Source organism: Panthera pardus, unplaced genomic scaffold (genome assembly GCF_024362965.1).
Source record: "Panthera pardus isolate Hobbes unplaced genomic scaffold, ASM2436296v1 HiC_scaffold_11, whole genome shotgun sequence".
Classification (NCBI taxonomy): Eukaryota; Metazoa; Chordata; class Mammalia; order Carnivora; family Felidae; genus Panthera; species Panthera pardus.
Window position 1 is genome coordinate 10,517,262 of NW_026526666.1, and position 23,060 is coordinate 10,540,321.

Sequence of the window (23,060 nt, forward strand, 5' to 3'; positions counted from 1 at the left end):
TCATAGATTGTGTGTATGCGCGCGCGTGCTTAACATATAAACAATGCTTCTGTCTTCTGCCTCCACCTCTCACTTAAAACTCTCGTTCTTAATTTGCTGGACACTGATCTCCCATGACTCTCCTCCTATCTCTCTATTCACCCTAATCTTTACCTTCCCTGTGGCTCTTTTTCCATCTCTCGATCCCTCATCGCGGGCACTGCCTGACACTCAGTTCTGGCTCACTGCTTGCCCCAGTCTCCTCCTCAGGAAGTTCCTCTGCTTTCCCGACGTCAGCTACCCCAAATAGGCTGGCCAGCCAGCCTAATGATCAACTCTTGGTATATGATTCCCAAACACGCCTTTAGCCCAAACCTCTTACCCCCAGACTCTGTTGTCGTTATTTCCAACCTAAAATCAACACGTCCAAAACAAGCTCAAAACTTCCTGCGAAAACTCTTTTTTAGGTTCCTTAAAAACATTGAAAGTAGAATTACCATATGACCCAGCAATCTCACTTCTGGGTACATACCCCAAAGAATTGAAAGCAGGGCCTCAAAAAAATACTTATACACCCATGTTTATCGCAACGTTGTTCACAATAGCCAAAAGACAGAAGCAACTTGATGGATGAATAGACAAATAAACCGTGATGTATGCATACAATGGAATATCATTTGGCCTTAAAATGGAAGGAAATTATGATACATGCTACAGCGTGGATGAACCTTGAGGATATTAACCTGAGTGAAATAAGCCTGTCCTAAAAGGACAAATACTGTGATTCCACCAATAGGAGGTACCTAGTAGTCAAAATCATAGAGACAGAAAGTAGCATGCAGCTTCTCAGCGGCTGGGGGAAGGAGGCAACTGAAAATTAGTGTTTAATAGGTACAGAGTTTTGCAAGGTGAAGGGGGCTCTGTGGAAGGACGGTGGTGATGGTACACAACAATGTGAAGACATTTAATCCCCTGAACTACACACCTTACAAGAGTCCAAATGTAAAAATGTAATGGCATGTGTAGCTTATGGTAGTTTTTAAAAAAGAAACCAATTTTTATTTATTTAGTTTTTGAGAGAGAGTGAGCCTGTGTGTGCACAAGAGGGAGGGGGCAGAGAGAGAGGGGGACAGAAGATCCAAAGTGGGCTCTGCACTGACAGCAGAGAGCCCAGTGTGGGGCTTGAACTCATGAACTGCGATATCACAACCTGAGCCAAAGTCAGACACTCAACAGACTGAGCCACCCAAGCGCCCCATTGTAATTGTTTTTAATTGCTTTTTCCAGTTTCCAAGCTTCTATCAGAGTATTCTTGAGTCCACCATGCCCCCGACTACGGAGCTAATGTGCACTGTTCCCTACCTTCATCCTCCACACACATCAGTTTTGTTTTTCAAGGATGTATTCCTTCTTCTTCATTCCCATCCAACCCACCACCTATGACACAGACTGAAGTGACCCCATAGGTTTAGCTTCCCCCTCCTCTTAGTAATGGCAGGCTTTTCTAATGTCCCTGGCCAAGACAATTCATTCAGGCAACAAGGATTTATTGGGTACCTATTATGTATATTGGGAATACAGCACTGGACAAAGAAGGCAAGGCCCCTGCTCTCATAAAGTTCATACTGTAGTCAGGCAGATAAACGAAAAACAAGTAATGATTTCAGACAGTGATAACTGGTAGAGAGAAAACAAAACATGCTGTAACATAGTAGAAAGCGACAGTGGAGGTAGGCCAGAATTCTTCTGTGATTAGGAAATCTTTTCTGAAATAGCGATGTTTCATTTCAGACCCTGATGAACAGAAGGAGACAATCATTTTGAATCCCAGGGTACCAGGCAGGGCATATCCAGTGTGAAGGCCCTTGGGAGTAAGACTGGCTTGTTTGGGAAACCACGAAAAGGCTGGTGTGGCTTAGTGCAGTGACCTAAGAGGAGAGCCATATGAGTGGAGAAGCGATCATGGTAAGCCCATTTGGGGCTTTTTAGGCTAGGCTGAGGAGTTAGAGTTTCATCTTAAGTTCAAGGTGAAACCATAGGAGGGTTTTAAGCAAGGCAGTGATGTGACCTGTTTTGCTTCTCTAGAGCATCACTCTAGCTACTTTACTTACTGTATGGAGAATGGGTTGAGGGGTGTGGGGATAAAGGGAAGGGAAGAATCAGGATGACTCCTAGGTTTTGGCTCAAACAATGAGGGGACAGTGATGTCATTTCATGAGGTGGGAAACTGTAGGGTGGGGTAAGTTTGTGGGTGGACAGAATCACAAGAATCCGCTTGTATACTCCTAACGTGGGACACTCACTGCAAAGCCACTAATATTTGAAAAATCACATACAGAGTCCAAATCTGTGTCCCTATAAATTGATACTTTTATCCTAATTCTTCTCCTTGAACAAAATGAATTGAGTCTTTCCTCTTTCCTATATGACAGCCCTTTTCTTTACCTTATGTTGAGGAGAATTACCATACCCTTCTAAGTTTTCTCTTCTCTGAGCTAAATGTCTCTAATTTACTAACATTTGTTTCCTTACTCCTGGATCACCGCAGACTCAAACTAGTCTTCCTTCTACCTTATGCCAGCCTATCATGCAAACTTCAGCTGGAGCCGTCTTCCTATGCAACTATTATCAACCACCAAGGTGTAGTCACTGTCCTGGGAAAATATATGTAATAGGTGCTAAAATGAGATTCTTCTATCTCAGTTTTGCTAGGGCAAAAAGATAATAGGTGCTATCTCTTAGAAACACTACCATGCAAAAATTTCAAAGTTAGCAGCCAAGACGAACCTTAAGCCCTTTTGTCTGCACCTCTAATATATGAGTTGAGAATGGAGATCAGGAGATTTGTGCAAAGGACAATGTGTGACGTGGCTGTGAATCCCATTCCTCCAAAGGGTTGGGGGAGGGCTGCTCCCCTTTGTCCACAGATCAGGGGAAAAGGGCTTCAGGAGATCATTTGGTGAGCTTGATATGTGACACCAGAGTTAGGGGGGCTTTGTAGACCAGCGTCTGACCCCTGCCTGGAAAATCTAAAAGGTAAAGATGGGCTGGCTAGTTGTTCTGATGGCCCAGGTGGAGAAGCAGTGGCTGCACTGGCAGCCTGCTCACGCAGAGTGTGGGGGTGTAATGAACGTGGGGATATTTCTCATGGAACTCACGTGGCTCGTGTAGGGATGAGAGCTGGCTTGGAGCCATTTTGAATTCTGCCCAAGAGGACCACCTGGAGGTCTGTGGAGAGAGGGCTGCCAGGAAACTGGGGCTGAAGGTATCATTCAGAGGAAAATGCACCACCTGTGTCACAGGAAATGCTATTGAATCTTTCCAATGAAGGCTTTCACAGATCCACAAAAAGGCCCAGTAAAGAGCTTTAAAATGGGTCCCCAAATAGTGAAGCCCTGTTAGGATAGTTCTAATTGAGTAAGAACTTTCCTGCTTTGTCTATCTGTCACGTCCTCTTCCCCTTCAACTGTTGAGAGGCCAGAAATCACACTTAGTGAAAAGGGTGAAGAGAGGTGGAAGTAGTAGTAGTAGTAGTAGTAGGAGAGAGAGAGAGAGAGAGAGAGAGAGAGAGAAAGAGACCACCCCCCTCCTTATCCTTCCCACAGAGGGATGTAACTGGAAAATAGGAGTAGGATCAGCTTCGAAATTTTGATTACATGGTCTTTCACACTATTCATTATTGAATTAAAACTGTGATTATTATTATTTTAATATGAAATTTATTGGCAAACTGGTTTCCATACAACACCCAGTGCTCATCCTAACAGGTGCCCTCCTCAGTGCCCATCACCCACTTTCCCCTCCCTCCCACCCCCCCATCAATCAAAAAACTGTAATTATTATTGAAAGAGATTCTAAGGGTGAGCAAGGGAAGAACTTGCCCTATTTTTAAGACACAGCAGAAGTTCAAAATAGTCTCTTTCTGATAACACGTCAAGAGTCCCCCCTGTTCAACATTATGGTTATATGCAGATGAAAGTTTTTGCCTTGTTGTTCTCTTGCTTTAAGAGGTCCCTTCGATACCTCTCTCTTGCCTTTTAGATAAATCCAAACTCCTAAGCATAGAGTTTGATGTCCTCTATTACCTATCTCATATATATTTTTCAACTAAATGTCTCACAATTCCAAATAGAACACTTGACTTCAGTCAGGTGGTCCTTTGTGCTTTGTAATAACAACTAATATTTATTGCACATTTTTTGTGCTAAACATTATATCATTTAAGCCTCATAATAACCTCTCAAAGTAAGTAGTAGTATTATTACTATTAGTCCATTTTACAGATGAAGAATCTGAAACCACTAATAAATGGTGAGGCTGTGATTAGAACCCAAGTAGTCTGACTCCAGAGCCCACAATCCAAACAGCTAAGCATATTGTGTCCTCTCTCTGTATACGTATGTTCTTTGTTCTCAATCTACTTTTGGCATATCCTCCTACCCTCCTCTCCGCTGCTTATGCCACCCCAGATATCTTTCAAATACCAGTTCAAACTCCTCTTCCTCTGTGAAGCCTTCCCTAATTACCTCACAGTTATCTCTATTCTCTGAACTCCCCAAACATTTATTCCATGCCAAAGACTTTAAAATTTGAATCATATTGTTTGTTTCCCTATTGTCATTTTGGGCATACCATTTGGGTAAGCCCCTAGAAGTTCCTTCAAGGATGAGGTCTGTCTGTGTTCCATGCTGTATGTACATTTACCAGGGCAGTGGATCTCCAACTTTAGTACGGAAAGATATCAACAGACAGTTCACAGAATAAGAAATGTAAATGACGCTTAAATGTCTGAAAAGATGCTGGACCTCATTATAATAAGAGACATGCAAAGTCTCACTGAGTTACTATTTATCACCTCTCAGATAGACAAAAATCCAAAAGGAGAACAACATATTCTGATGACAAGGCTGTAGGGAAATAGAATCTCTCATACATTGTTACTGCGAATGTGAAATGATAGAACTCTCATAGACAGGAATTTGGCAGATCTAGCAGGATTACACGTGCATTCCTTTTGACCCGATAATCCCACTTTTGGGAATCTATTGTAAAGATACACTGGCAAAAATCTGAAATGCTGTATGTTCAAAGCTATTCTTTGTAGTGCTCTTTGTAAAAGCAAAAGACGGGGGGTGGGGAGGGGAATAGTGTCAATCAATAGAGGCCTAGTTGAATAATTATGGTACCTTTATATAAAAGAGTACTGAGAAGGAAGAAGGAAGATTGCTACAGACTGCTTTGGATCATCTCCAGGATCTATTGTTAAGTGAACAAAGCAAAGAGAAGAAAAATGTGTACCTTATGCTATGGTTTGTGTAAGAAAGATAGGAATATGACTATTTCTATATGTGCTTATTTTTTCAAAAGCAAACAATGGATGAATAAACTTAAAACTAATTAAAATTATCTGTGAAGGGGAGAAACCAGTGGGGAAGAAACTGGGATGAAGACAGATATCCCTGAATGTACTTAGCTTTACAGTTTTGACTTTGGAACCAAGTACTTTTCCATATAATTCAAAAACAAAGTTAAACCAAAAGAAAATATTAGAAAAAAACTGAAATAGTTATATATATATGCTAGAATTGAACAATTAAGTGAATGGATGGGAGCCAGATTTCTCTCTGTTGGAGTGGGATATTACAGACAAGTAAGAGGAGGAAGCCAGAATGATCCATGTGATAATGAAATAGAATTAGAGACATTAGCATGAACTAATGTTTAACTTACTATTAGCTATAATGTATTGAACAATTCAGATATAAAGGGTGACACATAGAAATATTTATAGACATGTGTACATACAGAGGTTAGTATACATGCATTATTTCCTGGTCTGTCAGCTGAGGGCCTGGAAGCAATGACACCCCAACAGCAACAAGCACACTGAACACCAAGATATTGGTTTCTAAAACCACTCTTTAACAGAAGGAACCATGGCTCCTGGGAGAAATGTCCAATACTAGAATTGGGGCAGGAAATATATAAGATGAGTTTGGGGCATCTTGTAGTGCCAGAAAGTAAGGAAGTGCTTTAAAAAATTGTGGGGTCATGTCAAAAGGACACAAAAGCCAACTCAAGAGCTCCCAATGATAAAAACTGAACCAATTTCAGGGAAAGAAAATAATAAAGTAGAACTGAAAATAAAATTTCAAAGTATAAAATAAATATCTATGCATTCATATTGATATAAATAGATGATTGAATCAATCAATCAATCAGAAGAGAAGAGACAAATCACCCATGCAAAAGAATTCCAAGTAATTTATGTAAATATCCACCCTCAAGTCATGAAAGATAACTTCCCACTCCTTACGTGTAGACTTCACATACTGGCACTGATTTCCTTCCAAGCAGTATAGTGTGAAAAGAGGGAAAAAAGAATAATTTTACAGTGGAGAAACCTGACACATATTACCTCAGCCAGATGATCAAGGTTAACATTGATAGTGATTAAGTCATGTTGATAGTAGGTGCCCTTGATATGATTTGATGAGAATAGCACTTTACTTCTGCTGTCTTCTTCCCCAAAACATGTAATCCCAGTCTCATCATTAGAAAAAATATCAGACAAGTCCCTGTTGAGGGATATTCTACAAAATATCTGGCCAGTACTCCTTAAAACTATCAAAGGTTATCAAAAACAAGTAAAGTCTGGGAAGATGGCAGAGTAGGAGGACCTTAAACTCACCTCATCCTAAGAATACAATTATATAACACTCACATCAGTGTAAATAACCCAGAAAACGACCCAAACACTGGCAGAACAAACTCCACAACTAAATGTAGAGAAGAGGCTGCATCGAAAGGGGCAGGAAAGGCAAAGATGCTGTGGGGAGCTAAACCCTGTGGTCTGGCTGCTGGAGGGAAGAAGCTGCAGGTGCAGAGAACAAGAAACAGACAACCCTACCAGGGACACTGTACAGGGAAGATGAATCCCTGTAGAGTTTGGCTTTGAAAATTAGAGGGGCTGAATATCATGAGTTCTTACAATCAGCAGGACATAAAGCCTGAAACTTTAAAAAATCAGGGGGCTTGGTTCCAGGAGAGCCTAAAGGGTGATAGGAAGCTGAGTCCCCACCCTTAAAGAGACAGCAGACAAACCGTCCACAGTCTAGAAGCAGCAGTTTGAAAAAAATGCCAGAAGCATACAAGAAAGAGTTATTTACTAATCTGAGTTCACTGAAGGACTTCTCCAGTAACAAAGGAGCTGCCAGGCACCATTTCCCTTCCCTGCCCCCCAGCATAAATGCACAACCACCTGCAGGAGCCTGAGCAGCTCACACTTGCTGCCTAACTTGCTTACACCAACCTTCCCACCCCCATCCCCTGTACTTCAGTGGATCTGCCCTTTCCAGTCACACTGAGTGCTAAAGCCTCAGTTCTGGTGCTGCACGTCCCCTCCCCCAGAAGACTGGCATAAACCTCACCAACAACACAATTCTCAACCCCTACATTTTGCAGGACCTTGGTCTCAGTTGCAGTGACTGTTCACCTCCTGGGGAGGACATGTACACCATTTTAAAACTGCACTTTGAGGAGTAGCCAACCCAGCCGTGGTCTTGGCAGTGGCTGCATGTTCCCTGTTGAAGAGGATCAGCACCACCTTGTTAAAATTGCACCCCCTCACACTACTTTCAAGAACAAGAGAGGTAGCTGATGTTCCGAACACATAGAAACAGACACAGAGTTAGGCAAAATGAGGAGATGGAGGAATATGTCCCAAATGAAAGAATAGGACCAAACCACAGCAAGAGACCTAAGCAAAATGGAGATAAGTAATATGCAGTAGACAATTTAAAGTAATGATCATGAATATCCTTCCTGGACTTGAGAAAAGAGTGGAGGACATCAGTAAGACCCTAACATAGAGATAAAACAGAACCAATCAGAGATGAAGAACACAATAATTAAAATAAAAAATACATTAGATGGAATAAATAGCAGGCTAGAAGAAGCAGAAGAATGAATCAGCAACCTGACAGAGAAATAGAAAGTAATCAAGCTGAGCAGGTGAGAGGGAAAAAATTATGCAAAATGAGAATAGACTCAGAGAACTCAGTGACTCTATCGAGAGTAATAACATTCACATTATAGGGACTTCAGAAAAAGATGAGAAAGAAAAGGGGACAGAGGTTTTATTTGAAGAAATAATAGCTGAAAACTTCCCAAATTTGGGGAAGGAAACAAATTCAGATCCAAGAGGCATAGAGATACCGCAACAAAATCAACCCAAGGAGGTACATACCAAGACACATAGTAATTAAAATGGCAAAAAGTGGTAATAATGAAAGAATTTTAAAAGCAGCAAGAGAAAAGAAAACAGTTACATACAAGGGAAACCCAATAAATATATCAGTGAACTTTTCAACAGAAACTTTGCAGGCCTGAAGGGAGTGGCAGGATATATTCAGTGCTAAAAGGAAAAAGTCTGCAGCCAAGGATCTCTATGTAGCAAGGCTATCATTCAGAATAGGAGAGAAAGAGTTTTTCAGGAAAAAAAGGAGTTCATGACCACTAAATCAGTCCTACAAGAAGTGTTAAAGGGGGCTCTGTGAATGGAAAGGAAAGACCATAAGTAAGAGTAAGAAAAGTAGGAAGCACCAAAGCAGTAAAAGTCATTCAAGGGACTCAAAAAACAAAAGAAAGTAAAGTATGATACCAAATAGCTAAAATGTGGGGTGAGGAGTAAAGAATGGATTCAAACTCATGCAACCATCAACTAAAGATAAACTGCTATATGCAAAAGATGTTATGTACAAACCTAATGGTAACCACAAATCAAAAACCAGCAACAGATATGCAAAGAATAAATAAATAAATAAATAAATAAATAAATAAATAAATAAGTAAAGAGAAAGTATATCACTAAAGAAAGCTAACTTACGGTGAGAGTAGAGAGCAAGGGAAGTAAGGAACAGAGAAGATCCACAAAAACAAACATTAAACAAATAACAAAATGGCAATAAATACATACCTAACAATAATTACTTTGAATGCAAATGGAATAAATGCTCCAATCAAAACACACAGGGTAATGAAGTGGATAAAAACAAGACCCATATGCTGCACACAAAAGACTTACTTCAGACCTAAAGACACATGCAGATTGAGAGTGAGGGGATGGAGAAATATTAACCATGCAAATGGATATCGAAAAAAGACAGTAGCAGTACTTACATCAGACAAAACTGACTTTAAAACAAAGATTTCAACAAGAGACAAAGAAGGACACTATATAATCATTAAGGAGACAATCCAATGAGAAGACTAAAATTGTAAATATCATGTATCCAACATAGGAGCACCTAACTACATAAGACAGTTCATAACAAATATAAAGGAACTAACTGATAGTAATACAATAGTAGGAGGGGACTTTAATGCTCCACTTATATCAATGGACAGATCATCCAAACAGAAAATCAACAAGGAAATAGTGCCTTTGAATGACACACTGGACCAGATAGATTTAATAGCTATATTCAGAACATTTCATCCTATAACAGCAGAAAACACATTCTTTTCGAGTACACACAGAACATTCTCCAGAACAGATCACACATTAGCTCACAAAACTAGTCTCAACAATTTCAAAAATATCAAAATCATGTATCTTTTCTGACCACAATGCAATGAGACTAGAAATCAATCACAAGAAAAATCTGGAAAGAGCACAAATACACGGATGTTAAATAACATGCTACTAAACAATAAATGGGTCAACCAAGAAATCAAAGAGGAAATAAAAAAAAATACATGGAGACAAATGAAAATGAAAACACAATGATCCAAAATCTTTGGAATGCAGCAAATGCTCTTCTAAGAGGGAAGCTTATAACAATACAGGCCTACCTCAAGAAGCAAGAAATATCTCAGATAAATAACCTAACCTTACACTTGAAGGAGTTAGAAAAAGAAGAACAAACAAAACTCCAATTCAACAGAAGGAAGAAAATAATAAAGATTAGAGCAGGAATAAATGTAGAAACTAAAAAACAAAACAAAACAAATAACAAACAATAGAACAGGTCAGTGAAATCAGGAACTTGTTCTTTGAAAAGATCAACAAAATTGATAAACTTCTAGCCAGATTCACTGAGAGAGAAAGAACTCAAATAAACAAAATCAGAAATGAGAGAGGAGAAATAACAACTGACAACACAGAATTACAAAGGACTAAAAGATAATGTTATGAAAAATTACATGCCAACAAAGTGGGCAACCTGGAAGAAATGGATAAATTCCTAGAAACATATAACCTACAAAAATTGAATCAGGAAGAAAATCTGAACAGACCAATTGCCAGCAATGAAATTAAGTCAGTAATCAAAAAACTCTCAGCATGAGTCCCTGGGTAGCTCAGCTGGTTAAGTGTCCAACTTTGGTTCAAGTCATGATCTTATGGTTCATGAGTTTGAGCCCTGCATCAGGCTCTGTGCTGACAGCTTGGAGCCTAGAGCCTGCTTCAAATTCTGCGTCACCCTCTCTCTCTGCCCCTCCCCTGCTTGCACTCTCTCTTAACTCTCTTACTCTCTCTCTCTTAAAAATACATAATAAACATTAAAAAAAAACAAACAAACAGCCAGCAAACAAAAGCCCAAGATCAGATGCTTCACAGGTGAATTCTACCAAACATTTAAAGAAGAGTTATACCTATTCTTCTCAAAGTTTTCCAGGAAATAGAAGAGGAAGGAAAACTTCCAAATTCATTCTATGAGTCCAGCATTACCCTGGTACCAAAACCAGATAAAGACAACAACAACAAAAAAGAGAACTATAGGCCAATATTTCTGATAGATGCAAAAATCCTCAACAAAATATTAGCAAACCGAATCCAACAATACATTGAGAAAAATCATTCACCATGATAAGGTGGAATTTATTCCCAGTATGCAAGTATGGTTCAACATTTACAAATTAATCGACATGATACATCACATCAATAAGAGAAAGGATAAAAAACATACGATCATTTCAATAGATGCAGAAAAGGCATTTGACAAAGTACAACATCCATGATAAAATCCTCAACAAACTAGGTTTATAGGAAACATACCTCAACATGATAAAGGCCATCTATGAAAAACCCACAACTAACATCACCTACAGTGGTGAAAAACTATAAGCTTTTCCTCTAAGGTCATCCAAGGATGTCCACTCTCACCACTTTTATTCAACAGAATACTGGAAGTCCAAGCCACAGCAATCAGACAAGAGAAAGGAATAAAAGGCATCCAAATTTGGTAAGGAAGAAGTAAAACTTTCACTACTTGCAGATGACATGATACTCTATATAGAAAACCCTAAAGACTCCACCAAAAAACTACTGGAAATGATGAATGAATTCAGTAACATTGCAGGATACAAAATCAATATACATAAATCCATTGAATTTCTATACACTAATAACAAAGCAGCAGAAAGAGAAATCAAGAAAACAATTCAATTTATAATTGCACCAAAATAATAAAATACCTAGAATAAACTTAGCCAAAAAGGCAAAAGAGCTGTACTCTGAAAAGTATAAAACACTGGTAAAAGAAGCTGAAGATGATGCAAAGACATTCTATGCTTATGGATTGAAGGAACAAATATTGTTAAAATGTCTATATTACCTAAAGTAATCAACACATTTAATACAATCCCTATCAAAATACCAACAGCATTTTCACAGAGCTAGGACAAATAATCCTAAAATTTGTATGGAACCATAAAACTTCAAATAGCCAAAGCAAGCTTGAAAAAGAAAAACAAAACTGGAGGTATCACAATCTCAGATTTCAAGTTATATCACAATGCTGTAGTAATCAAAACAGTATGATACTGGTACAAAAACAAACACCTAGATCAATGGAACAGAACAGAGAGCCTAGAAATAAACCCACAATTATACGATCAATTAATCTTCAATAAAGGAGGCAAGAATATACAATGGGAAAAAGACAGTCTCTTCAACAAATTGTGTTGGGAAAACTGGATAGTACATACAAAAGAATGAAACTGGACCACTTTCTTACACCATGCACAAAAATAAACCCAAAATGGATTAAGGACCTAAATGTGAGACCCAAAACCATAAAAGCACTAGAAGAGAGCACAGGCAGTAACTTCTCTGACATCATCCATAACGACATTTTTCTATGTAAGTCTCCTGAGGCAAGAGAAACAAAAGCAAAAAGAAATGATTTGGATTACATCAAAATAAAAAGCTTCTGCACAGCAAAGGAAATCATCAACAAAACCAAAAGATAATCTACTAAGTGGAAGAAGATGTTTGCAAATGACATATCTGATAAACGGTTAGCATCCAAAAATATATAAAGACTTCTACAACTCAACACACACACACACACACACACACACACACACACACACACACACACACATCCCATTGAAAAATGGACAGAAGACATGAATAGACGTTTCTCCAAAGGAGACAGATGACCAACACATGAAAAGTTGCTCAACAGCAGTCATCATCAGGGAAATGCAAATCAAAACCACAATGAGATATCACCTCAGACCTGTCAGAATGGCTATAATCAAAGATACAAGAAACAACAAGTGTTGGTGAAGATGTGGAGAAATGGAACCCTTGTGCACTGTTGGTGGGAATACAAACTGGGGTAGCCACTGTAGAAGACAGTATGAAAGTTCCTCAAAAAATTAAAAATAGAACTACTGTGGGATGCCTGGGTGGCTCAGTCGGTTAAGCATCTGAAGCATCTGACTCCTGATTTTGGCTCAGGTCATGATCTATGGTTTAGTTAGTGTGATCGAGCCCTGCATTGGGCTCCATGCTGGCAGAGGCAGAACCTTTTTGGGATTCTCTCTCCCCCTCTCTTTGTCCCTCTTCCACTCACACTCTTTCTCTCTCTCAAAATAAACATTAAAAAAAAAAACAAAACAAAACAACCCAGAACTACCCTATGATCCAGCCTTGGCACTACTAAGTATTTACCCAAAGTAAACCAAAACACTAATTCAAAGGGATACATGCACCCCTATGTTTATAGAGGCATTATTTGCAATAGCCAAATTATGGAAGCAACTTAAATGTCCATCAATAGATGAATGGATACAAAAATGTGGCATATATAGACAAGGAAATATTATTCAGCCATAAAAAAGAATGCAAACTTTCCATTTGCTACAACATGGATAGAACTAGAGTATAATGCAAAGCAAAATAAGCCAGTCAGAGAAAGACAAATACCATATTATTTCACCCTTATGTGGAATTTAAGAAATAAAACAAATGAACAAAGGGGAAAAAAAGGAGACAAACCAAACAACAGAGACTTAACTATAAAGAACAAACAGATGGTTACCAGAAGGGAGGTGGGTGGAGAAAATGGGTGAAATAGGTAATGGAAATTAAGAGTGCTTATCTTGATGAGCAGTGGGTAATATATGGAAATGTTAAATCACTATATCATACACCTGAAAAGAATATAAAACTGTAGGTTAACTGCATTGCACTTAAAATTAAAACAAATTTTTTTTTAAAGCCCAACACCGTATTTTTCATAGAGAAAAAACAATTACAATATTATAAAAGGGAAGTCTGAGAAACTGTCACAGCCAAGAGAAACCTAAGGAGACGTGATGTCCAAAAGTAATGTGGTATCCTGGATGGGATCCTGCAAGAGAAATAGGACATTAGGGGAAAACTAAAGAGGTTTCAATAAACTGTGGACTTTAGAAATGGATCACTATGGGTTCATTTATTGTGACAAATGCATCACATTTATATAAGATGTTAGTAATAGAGGAAGCTGGGTGTGAGATATTTGGGAATTCTGTACTACCTTCTCTAAGACTGTTTTCAAATTCAAAGCTTATTAAAAAATACAAAGCAAATAAACCTAGCTATAGATCAAGTTGATTCTAGAAACATAAAGAGAAGAATTATTTTAAGTAACTTAAAATTTTTTTAAATGTTTATTTATTGAGAGAGACAGAGTGTGAGTGGGAGAAGAGCAGAGAGAGAGGGAGACACGGAATCCAAAGCAGGCTCCAGGCTCTGAGCTGTCAGCACACAGCCGGACACGGGGCTCGGGCCCACAAACTGTGAGATCATGACCTGAGCCGAAGTCAGACGCTTAACCGACCGAGCCACCCAGGCGCCCCTGTTTTAAGTAATTTTAAAACACAGTATCCTGAGGACAAACTTACACACAAAGATATCTTAGATTGCCTATTTGCAATAGCCAAATTATGGAAGCAAGTTACTGTGCTGTGTTTGAGATATGATATATTGAAATATATATTAATATATCAGAATAAAATACCAATATATATAATATACTTTAATAATATATATTAGATACTAATATATATAAAGAGAAAGAGCAAATACATGATTATTTTAGTATCATTAGAAGCCAAACTTTTTAGCATAAAAGAGATAAGAGATAATATAAAACCAAAGGAAATATGTAAAAACTTACCTTCATTTGAATTAGAAATATAAGTATTAACTCATAATCGACTTTTTTCTAAAGAATGCATATTTCCTAGCTCTGTCCACTAAAAATGCCAGGATTGATGAGCAATGAACACCCTGAAAGCCCAGACTGTAATCTCTAAATACCCTTCCCTGCAAAGGAATGAGGACTCCTTGGAGAAATGGCTAATTATAGATCTGAGGTAGATGAGCCTGGGGCATCTTGTGCCTGAAAGTAAGGAAATTACAGAGACTATAGGGTCATATGAGAGCAAGTAAGCAAACAAACAAACAAACAAACACACACAGGAGGGGCTCCTGGGTGGCTCAGTCGGTTAAGCGTCCGACTTCGGCCTAGGTCATGAGTTCGTGCTCCGCATCCAGCTGTCCTTTGTCAGCACAGAGCCCACTTTGGATTCTCTATCTCCCTCTCTCTGCCCCTCTTCCCCCCTCAGAAATAAATAATAACATTAAAAAAACAAAAACAAACAAACAAACAAAAAGCACAGGAGCCAACTTGAAATGGCCCCCATTGGCCAAAGATGGAACGTTTGAACATGAAGAGACTGACGAGAAACAAATAAATAAGAGAAAAAGTAAAAGAGTAACAACTGCAATGAATTAAAACCCATCAAATATATAAAAGTTTATGAACCCATTGTATGTATCTCTTTCTTCCCCAGCCAAGAAGGAAAACTTCATGGTTACTTTCTGAGAGTACTAGGATATCAATCATTCTGATACATATAAATATGATAAAGGGAAAGAATAAAGGTTTTATCTTGCCTTTTCTCTACAGACTGTATTTCCTGATAACCAAATAGCCTATGAAGGAAATTTCTTCTATATAGAAGAATCACAGCTAATAAATGCAGGAAGAAAAATAGAACTGAAACCCAAATCACCATTTTGTAACCCCTAATGAAATAATAGAACCAGGCAAGGCTCAAATGGGCTGCTAAAGCCTTTAAATAAAATGCTGATGGAGAATTTTATAATGGATAGATCAGGACAACAACACTTGAACCAGCTGATCAATCTTAACTAAAAGTGGAATAGCTGGATATAATGTTCTTCTCCCTGAAATACTGAATCTAATCAAGACTCTACCCATCAGTTTATAGAAAATAAGAGAGAGAGAGGAACCTGTTACAAGCAGTACCATGAGCCAAATCTAGAATGTGGGAAATTCTACAGAACAAATGAAACAGTTTCCTCCGCAAATAATGGAAAGGGGCTATTATAAGTTGAAAGAGACATACCAACCAGACACAGCATGTGTATCTTTTTGGATCCTAATTTGAACACATCAAATGCAAAAAGATATTTTTGAGCCTACTATGGAAAATGGAGCATGGACTAGGGAATACAACACCAAGAAGTTGATGTTGTTGACTGTGATGATGGCATCTGATTATGTTTAAAAAAAAAAAAAGTCCTTATCTGTTACAAAAACATACTAAAGAACGATGGGCAAAAGAGTAAGATGTCTGGGATTCACTTTTAAATATTTCAGCCTCACCTCCTCCCAAAAAGTTGGTATAGACAGAACGGAAACAAGAGTAACAGGCTGCTGATAAATGGTTGAAGCTGAATGATGGGTACCATGAGGTCCATCAGACAATTCTCTCTAGTGTCGTGTATGTTTAAACATGTTCGGGGTAAATAGAAAACAACTTTTAATTTTTAAAAATGGTGCCGGTTTGGGGGAACCAAGGAAATTTTGATTCTAGATTGGGGTGTCTTTTAAATAAGCAGCTTAGGTGATTCTGTCACAGCTGTCCAGGACCAGATTGAGAGAATCAACTCTAGTATGGCTCTGCTCTAGGTAGTGAACAACACGTACACAGAAGTATTTCATGGCCCTGACCAGAGTGCCCAACTATTAGGGTTACATAATATCTTTACTTCAGAGCCCATTTCTTCACAGGGTATTCTGGATTCTCCAAATTCGTTAACTGAAGGATCAGTTGGATGCCCACAGACTTTCCAGTGGGTGCTGTAACGGTCTTTCCTCCAGCTGTTGGGCTGTGCATACATACAGTGTCTTCAGGCTGGCTTATTGCAGTGTCCCACAGTCTCCCTTGTCCTCTACCCAGAAGCCAAGAAAAGCATGTTTTCTGAGGCTCGTGACCCATCCACCCTCTCAGTTTGCTTATATATATATTTTAGCTCAGTTACCTAGAGCAATAAAGAAGAAAATCAGCAGAGCCCATGCTTCTGTACAGAGGTCCCCTAAGATCTCCAAGAAAGCAGATCTGTTTAGGTAAACCAGAAGCGAGAATCCTCTCGGGCACCTGAGCTACTGAGTTTAATTGGGATGCAGCTGCTTTTCCTCCTTCCGCACACTCATTCCTAGTTCAGCCTGCAGACAACAGGGAGTTACCAGTTAATTGACTGTTTCTATGATTGTCATTCACTTTGGCACTCTTCCCGATTTTTTGTTGCTACAGAATGCTGCTTTTAAAAGTATTTGCTTTCCTGTGGACCCTGACGAAGACTGTGCCAGGCTAAAATTCTTTAGGATTTGTTAAAAAGGGGGGGGGGGGTGGACTCTATCTGGGAACATGGTGTGTGTTGTGGGATTTGGGGTGTTGCTGTGAACCAAGAGCTGAGTGGAGCCAGGACTAACATCCGGGTTATATATTACATAAAGGAGCTGGACAAGTTTCCAGTCTCAGAACCAGTTGGGCAGGTTGAGGGAGCTTTGTGTGTGTATGTGTGTGTGTCTTTTTTTTTTTTTTTTTTAAATTTCTCACCACTCAGTTGAGCAGAGGAAACTTGCAGCTTCAAGTAAATGGTTCACTTGGAATGTCGAGAAAGGTTTGCAAGCTGGGGCTTGGATTTCACGGCTCTATCATCCCTTTCTGCTAGGTGCTACGCCCCCCAAGATAGGTACAAGGCAATAGAAGTGAGCAAGATGTGGGACCCACCAGCTCTCAGCCCAGCTCTAGACCTAGGTTGCCAATAGCTTTTCAACTTGGCTGGCTTCTGATATAAAAAATAATGGGGAGCCACTGCCAAAATCAATACATCATGTTTGTATGTGTGTGCCTGCCACGGGTTACATCATGGTATTGGATTTTTGGTGGTCACCCCATCTCCTCTCCTCATTGCTTAGAGTCTAACTGCTGCCCGACCTTCTGCCAAACTGGCCCAGAGCCTCCCTCTCTTGCCTCTTCAGTGGAAAGTTCCAGAGTCATTCTGAGTGTGCCTCTTCAGAGTGCTTTGTGATTTTTATTAAAACAAAAACAAAAACAAAAAAACCCAGGAGTTTTGCCGTTCAGGAACCCTAAGTGGTTCCCAGGAGATGAGATGATTCTTCTGGCTCTCACAACCTCTAGATTTCTGTAAAGCATTCTCTGTTTACCAAATGAATACACCAGTCCAGGAGCCAAGTGGAAATCTGTTCCAGGCCCTCTCTACTTAAAGAAGGAAAGAACACTATATGCTGTAAATCAAAAAGGACGGGAGGTTGAATTTCAAGAAGAGCCTCTTTAATTCAAGAATTCATCCCTGTGAAAGGTGAGGTCCAATGGATTAGAGTGGATATCTTGCACATACGGTGGATTAGGGTAAATATCTTACAAATATGTAGTACAGGCCTTGCAACTAACTCAGTTGCCCGTTTCCTTCCCTCTACCACTCAGAGTGGGGAAAAGGCATGTTTACAACTTCTAGTGCCCAGATGGCTCCCCAGACCAATTAAATCGCTATCTCTGGGGGAAGGTTTTGTTTTTGCTTTTGTTTTGTTTTGTTTTTGCTTTAACTCCCAGGTGATTCCAGCATACTACAAAGAACCAAGGCTCTAGCAGAAAGACCAATGGGCTGGGAATAAAATGAGCCACTTTTCAAACCCTGCCCTTTGCCACTGAACGTGTCAACCTATAAAATTATAGGCGACTCTCTTCTAAGATTATTTGAGCTCTAAAATTCTCTGATTCTCTTTCAACTGGTCTCTGTCCTGGAAACCAAGAGCATCCCAGGGCCAGCTGTTTTTCCATAACACCTGGAATGTCTCTAAAGCCGTCTACAGCATAAAAAGATCTGTCTAATCGGGTCAGTGTGTTGGTGAGTCCAGATTGCCTTACCGGACTTAAGTAAACAAGTAGTGTGGTTTACAAAGGAAAAATACAAGCCACATGGTGTTTCTGATACTTATGGGCCTATCAACTAGTTTCAAATGAGTAGTGGAATTTTTCTTAATGCATATTTAAGTCCTGTAGCTGTGCTAATTCCCAATTCCTCCAATATTCAGTTAATTGGAAATACATCCTCCTCAAGAATGCCTTAGAATAAAAATGGACTCCCCTCCTCCCCCACCCAGTCCTCTCCACTGGTGGAAATTTAAATACTTAGGAAGCTAAGGAGACTCTAATCCAAAATATGCATTTTTGTCTGGCCTGGACTTTAATTAGATATTACTGTAGTAGCCTAAATGGATAGAGAGAAGCTTTAACTCTTGAACTAAGGCACAATTAGTCAGGCATAAAAGAACTCTAAAGGGATACTAATTGCTTTTAAAAAGATAAATTGAATTGAGCCAAAGAAGCAGAAAATTACCTTTGTGGGGAATCATCTTGGTTAAGAAAGGGAGGGCTGGTGGAAATTGGAACAATTACGTGCGCATGGCTGGGAGGAGAGGAGGCCCTCGCTCCTTTCTCGGCCAAACACGAATCCCAAAGGCAGAGACTCTAGAAACTTGAATGCCGCCAACTTGAGGTAAGGCTGTCTGCCGGTCTCTGGTAACCTGCATGCATACCTCAAGCTTGTGCCAACGATTGTCTTGACATCTTATGGCCAGGATCCCCAGTGTTATTTGAAAATGTTATGTCAAAGGGTGTGGCATGCAACTGTCTCAGTGAAGGTAATTGAAACTCAGTTTCACTTTTAAGATGAACCTTCAGGGCAAAGGTGAAGTGCTTTTTCCTCCCTGTGAACTCCATAGCCCTTTAGGGTACTTCACTCACAGGATGAGTTCCGTGTGTGTAGAAACTGTTGCATTTATAGCTCTGTGAGTCAAGCAAAATCAAACTACATGTGGCGGGTCATGGCTACACAAACACTGGGAGCCATTGACCTAGAGGTGAATCTGGAGATGCTCTTTTGAGAAGGAGGTAGTTAGAAAAATCGCCCTTCCTGCCCCCAGAAAATCTTATAGAGGGCCAAACGTGTTTGGGTTATTCAGTACTATGTGCGAATGGTCCTTGGTTTTCCCCTCACCTAATTAAGCACAAAATTTGGAAATATTTAATAAAATCTATTGGTAACCCCTGGATACTTGTGTCTTCATGTTCCCTCTCCTTTCAAAAGCATTTGCAATCAGCCAGTGCTGCCTTAACCATCTCCTCTCTGGGCTTCTTTTCTCACCTCGCAGCCTGCCTTTTTCCCAGTCCCCTTTGCTGGCCCTTGGCTGGCTGCCTGACTAAGGCTGGAAGCCCTGAACTTGGTCCTGGTCCTCGTCTTCTCTATGTCACCCTTCCCTATTGGTGACTGCATCCACGGCCATGGCTTTAAACAGTGCCTCTCTGGGGCGCCTGGGTGGCTCAGTCAGTCAAGCAGCCCACTCTTGGTTTTGGCTCAGGTCTTGACCTTGTGGTTCATGAGACCGAGCCCCCTCATCAGACTCTGATGCTGACAGCGTGCAGCCTGCTTGGGATTCTGTCTCCCTCTTTCCCTGCCCCTTCCCCACTTGTTCTCTATCTTACTCTCTAAATAAATAAAAATAAACTTTAAATAGTGCCTCTTTGCTGATGTGTCCCTCATCTATATCCTCAGCTCAGACTTGCCCCTGAGCCACACACCTAACAGCCTGCTCGGTATCTTACCTTCGGTGTCCAACAGGCACCTGAACCCTTGATTCCTGCCCTCCCTATGTTCTCCATTAAGTAAAATGGAACCACCTAGCAGCTCCCACTAACACCTAGCAGTCACTCTCAATTCTCCCCTCCCCCCACCACATCAAAGCCACCAGCGAGTTCTGTTGGTTTTATCTCCAAAATACATTCCAAATCCTCCCACTTATTTCCATTTCTACTTTGACCATCATCTCTCACCCAGATTACTGTAATAGCCTCCTGGCTGATCATCCTGCTCTCCCTCTTGCTCCCTGACACGGCACTCTCCACTCAGCATCCAGAGAGAACTTTTCAAAATGTAAATCAGATCATGCTAATCGTCTGGTTAAACCCCTGCAGTGTTATCCCGGGAATGCAAGGATATCTGGTTGTGTAAAACACCATATTAACAGACTAAAGGAGGGCAGCTGCATGATCCACTCCACTGACGCACAGAAAGTGTTTGATGAAACGCACAATTTTTTTTCATGACAGAAACTCTTGGCAAACTGGAAGTGGAAGAGAACTTCCTTAAACTGATAGAAGGTGTACCTGTTGAAATGTTGAAGCAAACATAATCATATTTAACGGTCAAACTCTAAAACCATTTCCACTGGAGTCAAAAAGAAAGGTAATGCCATCATTGCTTCGAGAAAGCATTGTCCTGGAAGTCCTAGACAAGGTGAAAATGCAATTCAACAAATGTTTATCAAATGCCTACTATGTGCTAGGGGCAGTTCAAGGCCCTTAAGATTCACCAATGAATAGGGGCGCCTGGGTGGCTCAGTCGGTTAAGCGTCTGACTCTTGATTTCAGATCAAGTCATGATCTTGTTTCGTGAGATCAAGCCCCCATTGGGCTCTGAGCTGACAGTGCGGAGCCTGCTTGGGATAATCTCTCTCCCGCTCTCTGCCCCTACCCTGCTCGTGCTCTTTCTCTCTCCAAATAAATAAATATTAAAAAGAAAAAGACTTACCAGTGAATAAAACAGACAAAAACAACATTGGGCAAACACTGTAGTGAAGAAAGGCAGGAACAAACAATAGACATTGTTATGTGCTGACCTGTGTTCCTCCCTAAATTCACATGGGAAAATCCTAAACTCCAGTCTCTTAGGATGGGGCTGTATTTGGCAATAAGGAGTTTAGACAGATGATTATGGTAAAATAAGGGATAGGGTGGGCCCTCATCCAGTCTGATTGCTATCCTTACCAGAAGAGGAATTCTGGACACCCAAGAGACACATGATGAGCGGGCACAGAGGACAGACCAGGTGATGACACAGAGAGAGGCACTATCTGCAAGCCAAGGGCAGAGGCCTCAGGAGAAACCAAGCCTACTGACACCTTCATCTTGAACCCCTAGCTGCCAGAACCATGAGAAAATAAACTTGTGTTGTTTAAACCACCAGTCTGTGGCATCATGTTATGGCAGCCCACTCAGACGAATACAGATATTAGTTTACATAAATAACTATATAGTATATCAGAAAATGACAAGCCAGTATTTTTAAAAGGCATACGTAAAAGAGATCAAGGGCAGTGGGGAGGCGAAGTGTGGACTGGAGTGTTAAACTGGGTGGTCAGAGGAGGCCACACAGAGAAGGAAAAAGATAAGATGTATGAGAACAGGAATGGACGGTGGGGAATGAGTCAGACGTGGTACATAGACAGCTTCAGCTTTGTCGGTAAGGTTTTGTTTCTTGTGCTTGGTGGTGGGATCATTACATTGTTATCTGCACCTTTTGGTCTGCCTGTGAGATTTCATTTTTTGGAAAGGTTGGCTTGGAAAGGTTGGCACCTGGATACTGGCTGGTGGTTGTGACAGGAGGGCCACGGCAAGGCTGAGCTGAGACAGTGGAGTGAGGGTGAAGAGGGTGTGTGGGTCACACCAGTCACACTAGGCACAGGTGGCTCAGGATATTATGACCGCACGTGGGAGGTGAGAAAGAGAAAGGTGTCCGGGGTGACATGCCGGCTATCGCACAGGACAGTGGAGAAAGGAGTGTCACTGCCAGGACACAGGATGAGGAGCGGGTATGGGGGCTGGGGGGGGGGACCCCGAGTGCAGGGTTGACAAGTTGTTTTTGAGGCGCTGGTTGGTGTTCGATGGCAGGAAAAGAGGAAGGAGATGAAAGGGTGTGTCGCATCTCTGATTCTAGAACGCTCAGACTTGATTCTTGAGGGTGGCCTCTTTTCTGCTTAGACACCAAGGGCGGGGACCCAAGATCAAGTTGAAATCATATTCCGCTGCAGATCCTTGGCACTCAGGCACTGCTCACACGCCTGGATTCTGTGCTCGGAAACTCTGGAAGCTGCCTCTCTCACCCAGCCCCCTGCCCAGGCCAACTTCATGCACTGCTCAGGGAATGCTAGCGTTGGTTGGGAATGCTAGCTTTGAGATCGGTCATCAGCAGCAGCCTCCTTCTTTTTAATAAAGGTTTACATTCTAGAATAGATTTAGATTACAGAAAAGTTGCAAAGATAGTACAGAGTTCCCATTTTCCCCACACCCAGCCTCCCCTAGTATTAACATCTTACATTCGTATATTCGTCACAATTGATGAACCAGTATTGACGATGATTATTAACTAACGTCCACAGTTTATTCCTTAGTTTTTACCTATTGTCTTTTTTCTGTTCCAGGATCTTATCAGTGATATCTCGTTACATTTAGTCATCCTGTCTCCTTAGTGTTCTCCCGACTGTGATAGTTTTTCAGACCATAAAGAGTTTGAGGAGCGCTGGTCAGGTATTTTGTAGAATGTACCTCATTTGGGATTGGCCTGATGT